The 20,065-nt window shown below is 43.3% G+C and overlaps 1 protein-coding gene across 2 annotated transcripts in view; it reads right to left on the reverse strand.

Annotated features, from left to right (window-relative positions):
* The window catches only part of LOC100554699 (uncharacterized), a 70,833-nt gene extending 68,072 nt beyond the window's left edge, over positions 1 to 2,761 (reverse strand). Inside the window, exon 1 of one of the 2 annotated variants that reach the window (XM_062971167.1) lies at positions 2,355 to 2,761. The gene's annotated coding sequence lies outside the window, so the exon portion shown is untranslated. Of the gene's footprint in view, positions 1 to 2,089; positions 2,268 to 2,354 lie in introns of those variants that run through there. The other variant, XM_062971166.1, reaches the window with a different exon arrangement.
* Positions 2,762 to 20,065: the final 17,304 nt, after the last annotated feature.

The raw sequence follows: 20,065 nt of genomic DNA on the forward strand, positions 1-20,065 counted from the left end.
CTCTGGCCCCGCCCCCCCGCCCAGCGTGCCCTGGCCCCGCCTCCCACGTTGCGTCGGAGGCAGGGCCAAGGCACGCTGGGCGGGGGGGGGGGGAGCGGTGTCAGAGCTGGCTCCGCCTCCCACGCTACTCCCACTCGCCCGTCTGGCCTTTTCTAGCAGGCCAGACTGCAACGAAGGTCCCTCCAGGCCGCGATTGCGGCCTGGAGGGACCTCCGCTGCAGTCTGCCCTGTTAGAAAAGGCCAGACGGGCAAGCGGGAGTAGCGTGGGAGGCGGGGGCCAACTCTGGCGCCGCCCCCCCGCCCAGCGTGCCCTGGCCCCGCCTCCCACGCTGCGTGGGAGGCGGGGCCAGGGCACGCTGGGCGGGGGGCGGGGCCAACTCTGGCCCCCCCCCTCACTATTCGCCCTGGCCCCGCCTCCCACGCAGCGTGGGAGGCGGGGCCAGGGCACGCTGGGCGGGGCCAGGGCGCGGGAGGCGGGGCCGGTGGCGGGGGCGCTTTTCAGCACCCCCGCTTCACATCAAAAAATATCTCCGGCCGGCCCTGAATAGGAACCAAGTAAGGAATAAACTCTTTTTAAAAATCAGATTACTTTCCAACTCCAGCTACAGAAGAGAGTTTCTGAGTTTCTGTTTTTTGAAAATGATTGCATCTTTTGGTGGCTGTTTGTGAAATCGCCTAAACATAATCTTCTAAATATAATTAGTACAGTTGGGTTTTCAGGGACATCGCAAATCAGAGTCTAATGTAGTCAAAACTGCAACTATTCAGAGTAGCACTTTCTTTAGTTATACCTCAAAGGTAAAAGTAAAGGTTTTCCCCTGACATTAAGTCCAGTTGTGTCCGATTCTGGATGTTGGTGCTCATCTACATTTCTTAATCAAAGAGTCGATGTTGTCTGTACAACTACAAGGTCATGTAACTGGCATGACTGCATGGAGTGTCATTACTTTCCCACCGGAGCGGTACCTATTGATCTACTCACATTGACATGTTTTTGAACTGCTAGGTTAGCAGAAACTGGGGCTAACAGCGGGAGCAATTACTTTCTTGCCGGAGTGGTATCTATTGATCTACTCACATTTACATGTTTTTGAGCTGCTAGGTTGGCAGAAGCTGGGGCTAACAGCGGGAGCAATTATTTTCCCGCCAGAGTGGTACCTATTGATCTACTTACATTTACATATTTTCGAACTGCTAGGTTGGCAGAAGCTGGGGCTAACAGTGGGAGCTCACCCTGCTCCCTGGATTTGAATTGTCAACCTGTCATTCAGCAAGTTCAGCAGCTCAGTGGTTTAAGCCGCTGCAGCATGGGGGACTCCATATCTCAAAAAACACAGTAACTGATAGAGTTGTGCTCCCAACAATCCCAGCCATCATAGCTAATAGCAAGGAATTATGGGGACTGCAGTCCAACAATATTTAAGGGCCGGGCTGTGGTGCAGCTGGCTAGTAACCAGTTGCAATAAATCACTACTGACAGAGAGGTCATGAGTTCGAAGCCCGGGTCGGGTTAAGCCGCCGACCATTAAATAGCCCGGCTTGCTGTTGACCTGTGCAGCCCCGAAAGACAGTTGCATCTGTCAAGTAGGGAAATTTAGGTATGCTTTATGCGGGAGGCCAATTTAACTAATTTACAACATCATAAAACTGCCAGCAAAACACGAGGAAAGGAATGAGGAAGTACAGCCACTAGTGGACAGTGAAGCAACAGCTCCCCCTGTGGCCGGAATCGTGAAGCTGGAAAAAAATGTTAAATGCCTCTGTGCCTGTCTATATATGTTGTTTGTCTGTTGGCATTGAATGTTTGCCATATATGTGTTCATTGTAATCCGCCCTGAGTCCCCTTCAGGGTGAGAAGGGCGGAATATAAATACTGTAAATAAATAAATAAATAAATATTTGAAGAACCACAGGCTTGCCTAGCTACCCCTGTGCTAGACCTTTGAGCTTCAAGTTTTAATTTTAAAGTACCGGTTATTAATGCCCCCAAAAGAAAGAGGCAAATTCTTTTGTCCTCATCGCTTGTTTTGCTGTCTTGCTACTTTTTTCTTAGTCTCTAGTAATAAAAACTGTTGTACACAGGCCTCACCAGAAATGTTGGCGATCGCTGAATTCAATTGAAAATCTCCCCAGAACCAAGCAAAGTGACATGGTAACCAAACCAAAGCTATTAGCCTTCAACAGCTAACGGGAAAACGAAGACAGCCTTCCTTCCTATGAATATAGCCTTGTGACTTTGAACCAACTGACGCTTCCTAGAATACCGAACTTCCGGAACCTTTCCTTCAGCCTTCTGTGATGTAGCTTGCTATAAAGATGCATTTGGGGATGTACTATATAATCTACTGCTGTACCTTAATAATGGTGAATTATGGTTCGGGTATGTGAGCCTTAACGAAGTATGTTATCAATTCCGTCACTACTTTGATTCCATCTCATCTGCAGACAATCAAAGTGCCGTTTGATGTTGTATTTCGTGATATAGATACCAGAATATTTTTGCACACATCTCTCATCATGCTGGAGAAATCCAGCTCACATATCCTTTGGACGGCTTCTTTAAATATTCAGAACTGGAGGCATGGAGGAGAATTTATGAGCAGCTTGTGTATTCCGTAAAGTGGGATGAAATCCACGATGTTTTCAGAGCTTCAGTTGACGTGTGGAGTTTGCTGTTGAGCAGTGTTAGTGATTCTATTCTAATTACTTCCGAATGCAGGCCAGTTATGCAAATTAGGCAATATGAATATTTATATAAAATCTGAAACAAAGAGGGAATGCAACAGTTAGTTTCAAACTTCGCATACTTCATATACAGATATGTGGCTTTGGAAGTTAGTACCTATTTTTCTAGCTAAATTCCTGAATGTCACCTGGCTTTTTTAAAGCTCTTGGAAACCACCACAACAGTTTGGCAACTTCTGCTTGTTAATAAAAACCTGACTCTGGGGGATACAAATTGGAATTTTTAGACAGGCACACAGAATGTGCATCCTCCTAGAAAAATGATCTGTATTAATATAGCAAACATTTATCCCCATTTCCCAACCTTTTTGCTGGTCAGAAGCAGCTCCCTAGCAGAGCTTGCTGGCGATATCTCTTCTGGTGACAATAGGACACTCAGCCAGGTGATCTCCAGAATTGATATTTCCAGCAAGGCTCTATGGAGGATTTACTTTTGGCCAGTGAAATGCAACCAGACACAGTGAAGACATCTCCCCTTGCGCTTTGCTACTCTGCTGCTGAAAAAGCATTTATTTATTTATTTATAGTATTTAATATTCTGACCTTCTCACCCCAAAGGGGAACCAGGGCAGATCACAACATACAGTACATATACATGGCAAACATTCAATGCCATTAGACATATGACCAGGGGTCCCCAAACTAAGGCCCGGGGGCCGGATGTGGCCCATCGAAGCCATTTATCTGGCCCCCACGGCACAAGGGCAGAAGGGGGTTGGCCTAAATGACCCAAGGGGTCTCTTCTTCTCTTACAACCTTATTATTATTATTATTATTATTATTATTATTATTATTATTATTATTAACAACATTGAGGCTGGGTGGCCATCTGTCAGGGATGCTTTGCTTGTGCTTATGGTGCACAGGGGCAGAAGGGGGTTGGACTCAATGGCCCAAGAGGTCTCTTCCAACCCTCTTTATTATTATTATTATTATTATTATTATTATTATTATTATTATTATTAACATTGATTCTGGGTGGCCATCTGTCAAGGGTGCTTTGCTTGTGCTTTCGGTGCACAAAGGCAGAAGGGGGTTGGACTCAATGGCCCAAGAGGTCTCTTCCAACCCTCTTTATTATTATTATTATTATTATTATTATTACTATTAACATTGATTCTGGGTGGCCATCTGTCAAGGGTGCTTTGCTTGTGCTTTCGGTGCACAAAGGCAAAGGGGGATTGGACTCAATGGCCTAAAGGGTCTCTTCCAACCCTCTTATTTATTGTTGTTGTTGTTGTTATTTTATTAATTGCTCGGTGGCCAACTATAGTCCGGCCCTCCAATGGTCCGAAGGATCATGAACTGGCTCCCTGTTTAAAAAGTTTGGGGACCCCTGCATATGACATACACACAGAGACACAGAGGCAATTTAACATTTTCCAGCTTCCAGCTTCATGCCCAGTGTGTAATACATCTCACCATGTTAGAACAGTGGATGTGGCTCTTAATGAGATATGCTGCATTATCACAGGATGTCTATGCTCAACACCGCTGGAGAAACTTATACTGTTTGGCCGGCATTGCACTACCTGACATCTGCCGGGAAGTTGCAGCCAGCAATGAAAGGACTAAGGCAATGACATCTCTGGGCCATCCCCTGTTTGGATATCAGCCAGCATCTTAAATCAAGAAATAGTTTTCTAAGATCTACAGAGATACTCACAGGAATACTCCAGCAAGTGAGAGTCCAAAAGTGGCAGGCTAAAACCCGGAACCTCAATCAGTGGATGATTCCTGATGAGAGACTCCCTCCTGGGCGGACAGAAGACTGGGCGACTTGGAAGGCACTGAACAGACTGCGCTCTGGCACCACGAGATGCAGAGCCAGTCTTAAGAAATGTGGCTTCAAAGTGGAGTCCATAACAGAACACCTATTACAATGTAGTCTGAGCCCTGCCACATGCACAATGGAGGACCTTCTTATAGCTATACTAGAGGTACTCCAAGTGGCTAACTACTGGTCAAAGGACATTTAGTATAATGCCAAGTTTTTAAACTTTGTTTGTGTTTTCAAATATATTACAACTTGTACCCTCAGTTTGCTTCTGACACAATAAATAAATAAAAATAAGTGAAACACAAAGCGTCATATTTCACATCTAGCCAAATCTAGCTGTCCACACATCAAAAACATTGGATGGGTTACTATGAAATTTCCTGAAAGCTTCAGGCTGCTTCCACACAGCTGAATAAAATCCCACATTATCTGCTTTGAATTGGGATATATGGCAGTGTGGACTCAGACAACCCAGTTCAAAGCAGATTTTGTGAGATTTTCTGCCTTGATATTCTGGGTTATTTGGCTGTGTGGAAGGGCCCTCAGAGCAACCTGCATTGTTCTTATGCCAGAATAAAGGTTGAAAGCAGCATTTCTGCTGTGGAACCAGCTTTATCTCATGTGGACTGCTCACAGCAGGTTTAATGTAAGTAAGTTTCATTATCCCATGTAGACACAGCATACAATAGTTTGAGTACAGTTATTTATGTGTATCTGAAATAGTCCCGCAAATTTCTCCCCTTTTGTTTCTCAGTGATCCAGTTTTGTCGGCCGTCCTGTTACCACTCACCGGCTGAGATTACTGCTGTAAGGATTGTTATTACATGGTCTGCATTGGGTTGAACGCTTGGAATAGAATTGCTAAAATACTGCAGCTGTGTCCTATTAAAAGGATTTGTATCACTTAAAATGGCAAACTTGAATTTGTTACAACTGTTACTGTGAAGAAGGGTGCTGTTTATTATTACCGTGCTTTAGAAGCTGGGATTTGCACTCACTACTTTCCTGTTGGTTGGCACTGCCAAGAGAACATGAATCACAGGAACCTGTTTGCTTGCTACATAATAGATCTTTTTTACTGCAATATTCCTAGTTCACTGCACTTTAGCAACAGAAATGGTTGTGCTTGTAGTGTAGTTATGGAACTTTGGGTAATTTGCATCGGCTTTAATTTGAGAGTTTAAACACTTTATTGCTAACAAGTTCAAATATGTCATTTAATGGGTGGTATGCAAACATTTATCATAGATAAAAAAGCAGCAATGGAAATGAAGGACTCGGCTACGCTACACTGATGAATTACTGATGTGTAATTCAGTACACATAGAGCACAGACTTATGCAGAAAGTGGGGAGAGCTTTCTCAAGTTTGTTAATGCTGTTTTGTGTATCTGAATAAATATTGTCTGTATTTATGTATTACAGTAGAGTCTCGCTTATCCAACGTTCTGGATTATCCAACGCATTTTTGTAGTAAATGTTTTCAATGCATTGTGATTTTTTGGTGCTAAATTTGTAAATACAGTAATTACTACATAGCATTACTGTGTATTGAACTACTTTTTCTGTCAAATTTGTTGTTAAATATGATGTTTTGGTGCTTAATTTGTAAAATCATAACCTAATTTGATGTGTAATAAGCTTTTCCTTAATCCCTCCTTATTATCCAACATATTCGCTTATCCAACGTTCTGCCGGCCCGTTTATGTTGGATAAGTGAGACTCTACTGTATTTTATTTACTACATTTATACCTCGCTCTCTCTCACCCCAAAGGGCACTCAGAGCGGCGTCCAAATTGGCAACAATTAAATGCCATACACACAAACATATGAATATAATACCTTAGAATCCATAAAAGTTAAAAACAACATCAATACATCAAGTATTAAAACCATACAGATTCAAAATCATAGATATAGAGCAAGATGGCAAATAACAGACATGGAGAGATTGTACCATATTCTGCTGTGGATGTACTGTTGAGATCAGGATAAACTAAAGCTACCTTAACATCAAAATAAGAGCTTCAAATCTGCATAATAGAATTTGAGAGTAAAAAAAAAAACACCCAAAAGGAGCCCATGGACCATGAGTGGAAAATACAAATCCCTTCAATCCCTATGTTTATACTATTTTACCTGTTTTACATTGGTTTAATTATGTAGTATTTTATTGTATGTTGAAACAGGGCTTATCCCCATGTGAGCCGCTCCGAGTCCCCACTGGGGAGATGGGAGCGGGATATAAAAATAAAGTTGTTATTATTATTATTATCTTCAGTTTCCATCGGCAACATTTAAAGGCCTTCTTTCCCTTTCCTGGCTTTTGTTGTTGTTGCATGCCTTCGTGTTGGCCTCTTCAACTGTCATATAATCAACTGTCATATGGGGCCGGGCTGTGGAGCAGGCTGGTGAGCAGCCTGCTGCAATAAATCACTCTGACCATGAGGTCATGAGTTCGAGGCCAGCCCGTGGCAGGGTGAGCACCCGTCAATCAAAAATAAAATATAGCCCCTGCTCGTTGCTGACCTAGCAACCCGAAAGATAGTTGCATCTATCAAGTAGGAAATAAGGTACCACTTATAAAAGTGGGGAGGCAAGTTTAACTAATTTACAACGTTGGAATGAGGAAGTGAGGAAGTGCCATCAGAGTGGATGATGAAGCAGCTGCTCCCCCCGTGGCCAGAATCGAACATCCCTCAGGAGAAGGTTAAATTGCCTCTGTGTCTGTCTGTCTGTTGTGTTTATGGGCATTGAATGTTTGCCCTATATGTACATAATGTGATCCGCCCTGAGTCCCTTTCGGGGTGAGAAGGGTGGAATATAAATACTGTTGTTATTATTATTATTATTATTATTGACACAACGACGTTGTATGACACAGCAAACAAGATAGATGTGCTGGGTTTCGTTTCACAAAATCAGAAGTCGAACACTTCCCAAGTGTCTAGGACTGTGTGATGTATTTTCGGATGATGGTGCAGATCCCAGCAGGGTGGCCTTTTGCAGGTGGCAGATCGTGATTTTGTCAATGTCTAATAGACAAATGCCGGCTGAGATCTTTCGGCACGGTACCCAGTGTGCCCATCACCACCGGGACCACCTGCACTGGCTTCTGCCAGAGTCTTTGCAGTTCAATCTTGAGGTCCTGATAGCGGCTGAGTTTTTCCTGTTGTTTTTCGTCAATGCGACTGTCACCTGGGATGGCAACATCAATGTTCCAAACCTTGTTCTTTTCCACAACTGTGATGTCTGGTGTATTGTGTTCCAGAACTTAGTCAGTCTGGATTCGGAAGTCCCACAGTATCTTTGCGTGCTCATTTTCCAATACTTTTGCAGGTTTGTGATCCCACCAGTTCTTTGCTGCTGGGAGGTGGTACTTGAGGCATAAGTTCCAATGAATCATTTGGGCCACATAGTTGTGCCTCTGTTTGTAGTCTGTCTGTGCAATTTTCTTACAGCAGCTGAGGATATGATCAATGGTTTCATCGGTTTCCTTGCACAGTCTGCATTTTGGGTCATCAGCTGATTTTTCGATCTTGGCCTTAATTGCATTTGTCCTGATGGCTTGCTCCTGGGCTACAAGGATCAGGCCTTCTATCTCCTTCTTCAGGGTCCCATTTGTGAGCCAGAGCCAGGTCTTCTCCTTATCAGCTTTTCCTTCAATTTTGTCAAGGAACTTTCCATGCAATGTTTTGTTGTGCCAGTTGTCAGCTCTAGTTTGTAGTGTGGTTTTCTTGTACTGGTTTTTTGTTTGCTGTGCTTTGAGGAGTTTCTGATTTTTGACTTCAATCAAAGCAGGTTCTTCCCTTTGCTTTACATATTCTGCCAGGGCATGTTCTTCTTCTTTGACTGCTTGTTTGACTTGTAAGAGTCCTCTGCCACCTGATCTTCTAGGCAGACATAGCCGGTCAACATCGCTGCGGGGGGTGCAGGGAATGATGGATGGTCATGAGTTTTCTTGTTTTTCTGTCCAAATTGTCCTATTATTATTATTATTATTATTATTATTATTATTATTATTATTCAGATTATCAAAGCAGATAATCCACATGATCTGCTTTGAACTGGATAATATGTGTCTACGCTGCCATATAATCCAATTCAAAGCAGATAATCTGGATTTTATATGGCAGTGTAGAGGAGCCGTTGTTTTCAACCTTTGGTGATCCAAGACAAATCTATTCCAGGGTTTTCATGTCAATATTTGATCAGAAGAAGTTTACCATTGCCTTCTTCTGAGGTTGAGAGGGTGTGACGTGCCCAAGGCCACCACTGGGTTTCATGATCAACCCTTGTCTCATGTTGTTGTTCAGTGCTTAAACCACAGCACATTAGCTCTTTTATGCCCTAGATTCAGGATATTGTCAATATATACCCCAAATTTCTGGGCCTTTTTCAATGGGGAAGGTCCCTGACAGTGTCGATCTCTCCATGAGAGACCTTCACATACCAATCCTCCCTTTTTCACTCAATAACAAACCTTTATGTTTCTACTTCTGGCTGCTGCACAAACCTCTCAGCGCTCAAGGTCGTACTTGCATTATTTCCATGTCAATTTGCTTATCTAGAGGTATATGTTGCCTTTCTCCACATTCAACCTACAACAGCAGAGCTGTGATTCCCTCTCCCTACTTGATACAGAAAATAATCAGGATTGACAAGAAAACCTAAAGAAATGTTATGAAAGCATCTGACAAACAGGTTTCACAATGAATTGTTAACCATCTCAGGCCTGGTCTACAATGCAGAGAACATTGTTTTGTAACTTGGTGAATCACGCAGTAGAATGACTCCTTTGAAAGCATTGTCTCTGAGTTTGGTGGTCGGGTGGTGGTGTTAGCCACCTGATATAACACTATGTAATATAATTTGAACAATTTTCTGTTCCTGGTTTAAAAGTGTTATTTCCTATTTAATTGTTTGGTACTTACTTTGAAAGTAGTTGTTATACTTCAGAAACTTCATTTTTGTGGCTGTCACAAACTGTGTGGAGTTGGTTGAGACTATCAGATATTCATTGAAAAACGAGAGCAAAATGTGCTACAGGATGTCCTGCAAAAAACAAAGTTTTTGCAGTTTAATAAAAGTTTTCCATGTTTTTATGATAGAGCCAATTAGGAAATGACATTTATAACCAAGGAACAAAAATTGTGTAACATGGTGTAATCAAACTGAATGATGTCAGCTCCTGGCAAGTGTTTCTTGCTTACAAAGTAAATGGCATATTGGACTGAGTACGTTATTCTTAAGCTAATGCATCATGAGCTTGTAAGATGGAAGGAAAGGATTGAGAGGAGGAACACTTACAACACTACTTTGCAGATGGAGATCCAGGCTTCAGATATCCAGCCTCGGCCAAAAGGTGTCCTTCTATGCAACAACTTGTCTGTTACATAAATAATATGACTCTTATTTTGGCATGTGACAGTGACACATATTCAGTGCATTTATAAGGCAATATGATAGTAAAAAAGGTAAAGGTAAAGGTTTCCCCTGACGTTAAGTCCAGTCATGTCTGACTCTGGAGGTTGGTGCTCATCTCCATTTCTAAGCCGAAGAGCCGGCTTTGTCCATAGACACCTCCAAGGTCATGTGGCCGGCATGACTGCATGCCATAATAATAGTTATTATTATTATTATTATTATTATTATTATTATTATTATTATTATTATTATTATTAAGCCATAATAATTATTATTGGGCCCACCTTTGGCCACCAGGAAAAGAATCACCCTTTATATCTTTATTTGAAAACAAATCAGAAAAGATATTACTCAGGGTCCTATAGGACTTTTGGATATCTATGGCTGAGTTAGAATGTCCCCAGTCATTCCAGTTTGGCAGGAGCTGTCCTAATTATTCCATTGCCATCCCACTTTTTCAGCTGGTTTTAAAATGTCCAGGTTTCTGTCCACCTCCTGGCTTCCCTTTTGTCCTTGGCTTACTTTCAATGGGTGCAAACTGAATTCAAAATACAAAAAAATTTTTACACTCAAGGAGTGTAAAAAAGAGGAAGGAGTCTTGTCCTTCTCAGTGGGCTCAGGCAAAAGCAAACTGCTGCAGCCTTTCCTAGCTTGTCTGTTTTTCCACATTAGTACTCTTTGCCATCTTGACCACACTCTGTATCAGAATGTCCTGGCTTTTGTCTATGACAGGGTGTGGCCTAGATAATTAATAATAATTATTAATAATATTGATATTAATAATAATAATACCAACTTTATTTTTGTATCCTACCCTATCTCCCCAGAGGGACTCGGGGTGGTTCACATGGGGACGAAGCCCGGTACATAATAAAATACAGTATCAATGCATTTAAAACAAGAACACATAAAACAAGCATATAAAACAAGCATATAAACCAGGGTCCAAGGCACTCTCAGAATTTTCTTCCAACACCAGAGTTCAAAAGCATCTATCTTCCTTCGTTCAGCCTTCCTTATGGTCCAGCTCTCACATCCATAGGTTACGATGGGGAATACCATTGCTTTGACTATGCAGACCTTCGTTGCCAGTGTGATGTCTCTGCTCTTCACTATTTTGTCAAGGTTGGCCATTGCTCTCCTCCCAAGAAGTAAACGTCTTCTGATTTCCTGGCTGCAGTCTGCATCTGCAGTGATCTCCGCGCCTAGAAATATAAAGTCTGTCACTGCCTCCACGTTTTCTCCCTCTATTTGCCAGTTATCAATAGGTGTAGTTCCCATGTTTTCTTGACGTTTAACTGCAACCCAGCTTTTGCACTTTCTTCTTTCACTTTGGTGATAAGGCTCCTCAGCTCTTCCTCACTTTCAGCCATTAGAGTGGTATCATCTGCATACTTAAGGTTGTTAATGTTTCTTCCAGTAATTTTAACTCCAGCCTTGGAATCGTCAAGCCCCACACATCGCATGATGTGTTCTGCATACAAGTTGAATAGGTAGGGTGAGAGTATGCAGCCCTGCTGTACTCCTTTCCCAATCTTGAACCAGTCTGTTGTTCCGTGATCTGTTCTTACTGTGGCTACTTGGTCTTTATACAGATTTCTCAGGAGACAGACAAGGTGACTTGGTATCCCCATACCACCAAGAATATGCCATATTTTATTATGATCCACAGTCAAAGGGTTTAGAATAGTCAATAAAGCAGAAGTAGATGTTTTTCTGGAACTCCCTGGCTTCCTCCATTATCCAGCGGATATTGGCAATTTGGTCTCTGGTTCCTCTGCCTTTTATGAACCCAGCTTGGACATCTGGCAGCTCTCGCTTCATGTATTGCTGGAGTCTTCCTTGCAGGATCTTGAGCATTATCTTACTGGTATGGGAAATAAGTGCCACTGTGCGGAAGTTTGAGCATTCTTTAGCGTTCCGTTTTTTGGTATGGGGATATAAATTGATTTTTTCCAATCTGATGGCCAATCTTGTGTTTTCCATATTTGCTGGCATATGGCATGCATCACCTTGACAGCATCACCTTCCAAGATTCCACACAGTCCTATATCCCATAATATCAAGGCAGAAAATCCCACAATGCGTGCTTTCAACTGGGTTATCTGTATCCACACTGCCATATATTCCAGTTCAAAGCAGAAAATGTAGGATTTTATTCAGCTGTGTGGAAGGTCCCTGAATTGGCTGTCATTCCTACTCCACTTTCCTAGCAACTCCTTCCAGAGGTGGTGGCCTCACTAAGCCTAATAGTAGGAACAGATGTTTTTCTTCCCTTTTCTGATGATCCTTGTACACCTTCCCTTTTTGTACTTCCTTTCTCACCTTTCCTTCTCCTATTTAGAATCTGCACAGAGAATCTGAAGCATTTAGAACCCAGACCAGACGCTGTAAGAAGGAGGAGGGAAGATGGCAAGATGTTCCTCACTTATGTAAGAGTGACCATGAAGGTGGGAGGAATGGTTGCAAGGATGGAAGGTGACAGGGTTTTTCCCTTGCTATTTTTGAAAGCAAGGAGGAAATATAATGGTTTGGTTTTTTCCAGAGCTGAAAAAAAAAAAGGTCTGTGACAACCTTTCTTTCAAAAACCATGCTTTCAAGACTCTTTAATGGCCAAGTAAACCTCAAAGGAAATTTTAATCTACTCTGTTGTCCTTGGCTGTAGTAACATGACCCAGCCCATAATGGAAGTCTCCATCTGGAAGGACTATTCGTCTCAATTATGTACATGTGGGTTCAACAGTGAGAAGAACCATTCTCCTAATGAGAAGTTCAGTTGCTGAGTGTGAAATTTACTCATATTCCCAATTCTCCACTCCAGTGCAGTTGCAAACACTGTTGTGAACTCGATTCAGTATTAGTTTGACTTAATGGTATTACAAATGGAAAACATGATGCTGAGTATGGATGTGAGCTTTTGTTTGGCAACAGACATGCTTTAAATGGGTGTGAAAGTTGAATGGCTGGATAACTCAGTGGAGAAGGGAATAAGAGATTTCTTGGTAAGGAAGAGTGAACTATGGCCTGTTCTACACTGCCATATAATCCAGATTATCAAAGAAGATAATCCACATTATCTGCTTTGAACTGGATTATGTGTCTACACTGCCATATAATCCAAAGCAGATACATCTGGATTTTATATGGCAGTGTAGAAGGGGCCTATGTGTGTATAAAACAGGGATTAGTTGAATAAGTGAGGTAGAGACAAAGCAAAAGGAGGACACACTGCCCTGGCTCATTGGGTAACACTGGCAGTAGGGTTCATAAATATGAACAGAGGTGAGTAACTCATAGCCAACAAGAGAGTCGTGTATGGCCCCATCTATACTGCCATATAATGCAGTTGTAGACTCACATAATGCAGTTTAATGATGATATACTGCATTATATGAGCCTGTACTTGTTACGGGTTTGTAGAAAAACAAACTGCGTGCAGTCCTGTCCAGACTTATCCAGTCATAGTCTCTTGCATTAAATTCATGCATCTTCATAGTAGGCTCTCAGCAAGCATTCAGTAAGTCCCCCAAAAGACATTGCAAACATTTCCCAGATATACCCCATTCAGGGAGTGGCTCAAGCCTGTTAGCCCTGATTGTTCCAATTGCTCAACCATGAGTTGTAATTAACCAGGTGTTTTTCTCTTAACACACACTTACACAAGTAGTGATCCCACAGAAACTTAGTCACATACATGCATATACAGTAATAGTACTGATGCAGCTGGCTAGTAACCAGCTGCAATAAATCACTACTGACCGAGAGGTCATGAGTTCGAAGCCCGGGTTGGGTTAAGCCCTCGACCATTAAATAGCCTGGCTTGCTGTTGACCTATGCAGCCCCGAAAGACAGTTGCATCTGTCAATTAGGGAAATTTAGGTATGCTTTATGCAGGAGGCTAATTTAACTAATTTACAACATCATAAAACTGCCAGCAAAACACGAGGAAAGGAATGAGGAAGTACAGCCACTAGTGGACAGTGAAGCAACAGCTCCCCCTGTGGCCGGAATCGTGAAGCTGGAAAAAAATGTTAAATGCCTCTGTGTCTGTCTTTATATGTTGTTTGTCTGTTCGCATTGAATGTTTGCCATATATGTGTTCATTGTAATCCGCCCTGAGTCCCCTTCGGGGTGAGAAAGGCGGAATATAAATACTGTAAATAAATAAGTAAATAAATATAGTGTAGTTTGCATTACCATCATCATCATCATTGGCGATCACTCGTGTCAGAGTAGGATGGTCTTCCAAGTGTAGGATCTTGGCGGGGGGACCATTGGTGACTGTGGAGACCTATTCTTGACCCGCATGTTCTTCCAGAGTGAGGACATATGTTACCAGATGGAAGGCAGTCCCGGTCAGGGTTGGCTTGATGCGCCTTCCTCTTGATGTGTTTCTTCCTTTCGCCCTCCATTCGTGCCTCTTTGAATTCTACAGCACTGCTGGTTACAGCTGACCTCCAGTTAGAACGCTCAAGAGCCAGGGCTTCCCAGTTTTCAGTGTGTATGACACAGTTTTTAAGGTTGGCTTAATCTTTAGATCTCTTTTCCTGTCCACCAACATTCTATTTTTCGTTTTTGAGTTGGGAGTTTGGTAACTGCTTGGAGAGACGGTGATCAGGCATTCAGACAACATGTCCAATCAAGCGGAGTTGATGATGGAGGATCATTGCTTCAGTGCTGGTGGTCTTTGCTTCTTCCAGCACACTGACATTTGTCCACCTGTCTTCCCAAGAGATTTGCAGGATTTTTCGGAGGCAAAGCTGATGGAATCATTCCAGGAGTTGAGTGTGATGTCGCTGGCATATAACAGGGTTGGGAAGACATTTTATTTATTTATTTATTTATTTATTTATTTATTTATTTACAGCATTTATATTCCGCCCTTCTCACCCCGAAGGAAACTCAGGGCGGATCACATTGCACACATAAAGGCAAACATTCAATGCCATGACATAGAACAGAGACAGAGACAAGACGCAGGCTGGCCTCGAACTCATGACCTCTTGGTCAGAGTAATTTGTTGATTTGTTGCAGCTGGCTTGCTTTCCAGCCTGCGCCACAGCCCGGTCCTAGCTTTATAAATAAGCACCTTGGTATTCCTATGAATGTCCCGATCCTCAAACACTCTGTTCTTCATTTGGAAGAATGCTGCACTCGCAAAGCTCAAACTGTGTTGTATTTCAGTGTCAGTTTTGATTTTTGTGGAGAGGTGGCTGCCAAGATAGCGGAAATGGTCAACATTTTCTAACATTACACCATTAAGCTGTATTTCTTGCATTGCAGAGGGGTTGGCCAGTGCCTGTTGAAGGAACACTTTGGTTTTCTCAATGTTCAGTGAAAAGCCAAGCTTTTTGTATGCTTCTGCAAAGGCACTTAGAGAGACTTGCAGGTCTTCTTCTGAATGAGCACGGATTACATTGTCATCAGCATATTGAAGTTCTATAACAGATGTTGTGATCTTGATTTTCGGTCTGCTGACGTTAAATAGCTTGCCATCTGTCTGATAGATGATTTCCACTCCTGTGGGAAGTTTCTCATCAACAAGGTGCACTATCATAGAGATGAAGATGGAGAATAAGGTTGGGGCAATAACATATCCCCATTTGACACCTGATTTCACCTCAAATGGGCCACTTTGCATTATATGGCAGTGTAGATGAGGCCCTAGTTAGGTAATAGAAAAGGCAGCAACTCTAAAATAGAGGTGCTATAATGATCTCAGTGCACTTTCCTCAGCCCATGGGCAATTCTTGCCCTGGACATCCTAAAATCTCCACAGTTTTTCCTGGCTCAGTCTCACTCTCCCTGCCTAGATTCCCAAAATAAAACACATACATGCCTGATAGAGCCAAACAAGGCATGACACAAAACCAAACCACAAAATGAACTTAGTGGCCTGAGGAGAAAATCAATCCTGGATTTGATATCTAAATAAATGGGTAGGGGGGTTATTTTAAAGGTTTTTTTTATAATTCCTTTTTTAAATACGAAGGATGTCCCTAACGTTGCCTTTCCTGGTTATTGATACAACAGCTGTGTGGTGTGCCTTGCTCTATAATCTCGATTTCATCTAGATTCCAAGGAAGTAATTCAAATGGTCAGTTTAAGGGAGCTGTCGAAGGACACCAGAAACAAAATTGTAGCCCTGCGCCAGACTGGGAAGACTGAATCTGCAAGAGGCAAGCAGCTTGGTGTGGAGAAATCAACTATGGGAGCAATAATTAGAAAAGGGAAGAGATACAAGACCACTGATAATCTCCCTCCATCTGGGGCTCCATGCAAGATCTCACCCCGTGGGGTCAAAATGATCACAAGAATGGTGAGCAAAAATCCGAGAACCACCTGGGTGGACTTAGTGACCTTCAGAGAGCTGGAACCAACACAACAAAGGCTACCATCAGTTACACACTACACCGCCAGGGACTCAGATCCTGCAGTGCCAGAAGTCCCCCTGAAATGGCAGACAAAGGTTTGAGGCAATGAGACAGAGAGAGTTCCTAGTGGCTGTAGAAAAATGACGTCTTTATTCTCAAAGGCCAGTGAGAATACAGCAATAAAGAAAAAGGACCTTCCCCTGTCATCAGGAAAAGGAAGGTACCCTAACTGAGGATCACAAGTTCTTATATACCCTTTTTCCTCCATCTACTGCGTCACAGATATTATCAATCACCAATTAGTGTCAACAAAAGTCTTACTGGGCACTTAACTAAAAAGCTTATCTTGGCATTTTCCTAAAATATAAACTACTTTCAGGACCTCTACCCCTCCATTAGGGCGTTATCTTGGAATCTTCACCTTACCCATTAAGGATCCTCATTAAGGATGGCTTTCGATACCATCGACCATGGTATCCTTCTGGGGAGGCTCGCCGGGATGGGACTCGGTGGCACAGTTCTGCTGTGGCTTCGGTCCTTCCTGGAGGGCCGTTCCCAGATGGTGAAGCTGGGGGAAACCTGCTCGGACCCCTGGCCATTGACCTGTGGGGTCCCGCAAGGGTCTATTCTATCCCCCATGCTATTTAACATCTACATGAAACCGCTGGGAGAGGTCATCCGGAGTTTTGGAGGGCGTTGCCATCTCTACGCAGATGACACGCAAATCCACTATTCCTTTCCACCTGACTCCAAGGAAGCCCCTCGGATGCTGAACCAGTGCCTGGCCGCTGTGGCGGACTGGATGAGGAGGAACAAGCTGAGGATCAATCCTGACAAGACAGAGGCCCTCCTGGTCAGTCGCTCGTCAGATCGGGGTATTGGGTGGCAACCTGTGCTGGACGGGGTTGCACTCCCCCTGAAATCACAGGTCCGCAGTTTGGGAGTCCTCCTGGATTCAGCGTTGACGCTTGAAGCGCAGGTGTCGGCGGTGGCCGGGAGGGCTTTCGCACAACTCAAACTTGTGCGCCAACTGCGACCATACCTCGTGAAGTCTGACTTGACCACGGTGGTCCATGCCCTAGTTACCTCTAGACTGGACTACTGTAATGCGCTCTACGTGGGGCTTCCCTTGAAGACGGCTCGGAAATTACAACTGGTCCAACGCTCGGCTGCCAGATTAATAACTGGGGCGAATTACAGGGAGAGATCTACTCCCCTGTTTAAGGAGCTCCACTGGCTTCCATTCATTTTCCGATCCCAATTCAAGGTGCAGACCATCATATATAAAGCCCTAAACGGTTTGGGACCCACCTACCTTCGTGACCGTATCTCCTACCATAAACCTGCTCGATCTCTGCGATCGTCAGGGGAGGCCCTCCTGTCGCCACTGCCTTTATCCCAGACCCGCCTTGTAGGAACTAGGGAGAGGGCCTTTTCTGCTGTGGCCCCCCGTTTATGGAACTCATTGCCCATTGAAATCAGGCAAGCCCCCACTCTTTCAGACTTTAGGAAAGATCTAAAAACATGGCTCTTCCGATGTGCTTTCGGAGAGTAACTGTTACATGCTTTTGTTACGCCCCCATTATTTATCCTCTAGACTGTCTGCTATCTTTTCCTTAGTTCCCTGTGGTTTTATTCTTATCCGTTTTCTTATCCTTTTCTCACCCCGAGTTTTAACTGAGTGTCAGTGCGGCCTGCCCTGTTATATTGCTCTTTGGATTTTGTGTTGTACTGTATATGATTCTTTATTGTATTGTTGTAATTGTATTATGATATGTTGTTTTTATATTGTGTTATATTGTATTTTTCCCGGGCATGGCCCCATGTAAGCCGCCCCGAGTCCCCATTGGGGAGATGGTGGCGGGGTATAAATAAAGTTTTATTATTATTATTATTATTAAGGAGAATCCCCTTATCTCAGCTGTCAAAGATCTATTAGCATTGGAATTCTCGTCTCACCCATTAGGGGTGTTCATTAATTAAGGAGAATTCCAGTTGTCTCAGCTGTTAGTGACCTATTCGACTGGAATTCTCGCCTCATGCATTAGGGTTCTCATTAATTAAGGAGAATCCCAGTTGTCAGAGACTTAATGGCACTCCCCTCATGGTGCCAGGTCTTATCTTGACATCCCAAAAAACCTTAATTTGTCTTCTGTCCATTTAGCATGGAGCTTTATCTGTTCTTGTTGACACTTTAACAGATGTCTCAGTGAACTTTGGTCTTGCTATGGTTAGACAGTTATCTTGCTGAGTAGAATATTTCTAAAGCGAGCACGCATCTGCTTGTGATTACATTTCCCTATATCTATTTCTTTAACATGATTACATTCAATATATATTTTCCAATACAAGTATTATATTTTCCCAATACACCTTCATCACCCCTGCTTAAGCCAGTACATGTCCGGGGCCAACTGAAGTTTGCTAGAGAGCATTTGGATGATCCAGAAGAGTATTGGGAGAATGTCATATGGTCAGATGAAACCAAAGTAGAACTGTTTGGCAGAAACACAACTCGTCGTGTTTGGAGGAGAAAGAATGCAGAGTTGCATCCAAAGAACATACCTACTGTGAAGCATGGGGGTGGCAACATCATGTTATGGGGCTGTTTTTCTGCAAAGGGACCAGGGCGACTGATCCGCATGCATGAAAGAATGAATGGGGCCATGTATCTTGAGATTTTGAGTGCAAACCTTCCATCAGCAAAGGCACTGAAGATGAAACGTGGCTGGGTCTTTCAGCATGACAATGATCCCAAGCACACTGCCAGGGCAAGGAAGGAGTGGCTTTGGAAGAAGCATTTCAAGGTCCTGGAGTGGCCTAGCCAGTATCCAGATCTCAACCCTATAAAAAAACCTTTGGAGGGAGTTGAAAGTTCGTGTTGCCCGGCAACAGCCCCAAAACATCACTGCTCTTGAGGAGATCTGCATGGAGGAATGGGTCAACATCACAGCAACAGTGTGTGCCAACCTTGTGAGGACTTACAGAAAACGTTTGATCTCTGTCATGGCCAATAAAGGATATATAACAAAATATTGGAGCCCCAGTGGCGAAGTGCGTTAAAGCGCTGAGCTGCTGAACTTGCAGACCGAAAGGTCCCAGGTTCAAATCCCGGGAGCGGCGTGAGCGCCCGCTGTTAGCTCCAGCTCCTGCCAACCTAGCAGTTCAAAAGCATGCAAATGTGAGTAGATCAATAGGTACCGCTCCGGCAGGAAGGTAAGGGCGCTCCATGCAGTCATGCTGCATGGAGTGCCCTTACCTTCCCGCCGGAGCGGTACCTATTGATCTACTCACATTGGCATGTTTTTGAACTGCTAGGTTGGCAGAAGCTGGAGCAACAGCAGGCGCTAGTAGACATAGCACTTTCAATATTATACCTCTCTTCAATTGTGTATTTGTGCCAGTTCACCAATTTGTGATCCTGCAATTGTACTTCTGCATACCCTTGTAAACCTGCCTTCCTGCCTTACCAATGTTCCTCGGTTTAATTTTTTTTATCACAAGTGAACAATTCCAATTTTAAAGGCAAATATTACTATAAAATATAAAGTAGAATAGTCATCTTGAGAATAGTGAGGGGGAGAGAAGGAAAATTCATTCCCTGGCATCACTTTATTGTATGTCAACACAGAAGTGGAAGGGACCCATCAGTCAAAGTAAGGGATGGGAATGTTGTGGGATTATGAAGGGAGAAAAGGCCACCTCTCCAAGCGCACCTTGGCTCCAAGAATTCCTCGGT

The sequence above is a fragment of the Anolis carolinensis genome, chromosome 2 (assembly GCF_035594765.1).
Source record: "Anolis carolinensis isolate JA03-04 chromosome 2, rAnoCar3.1.pri, whole genome shotgun sequence".
NCBI lineage: Eukaryota > Metazoa > Chordata > Lepidosauria > Squamata > Dactyloidae > Anolis > Anolis carolinensis.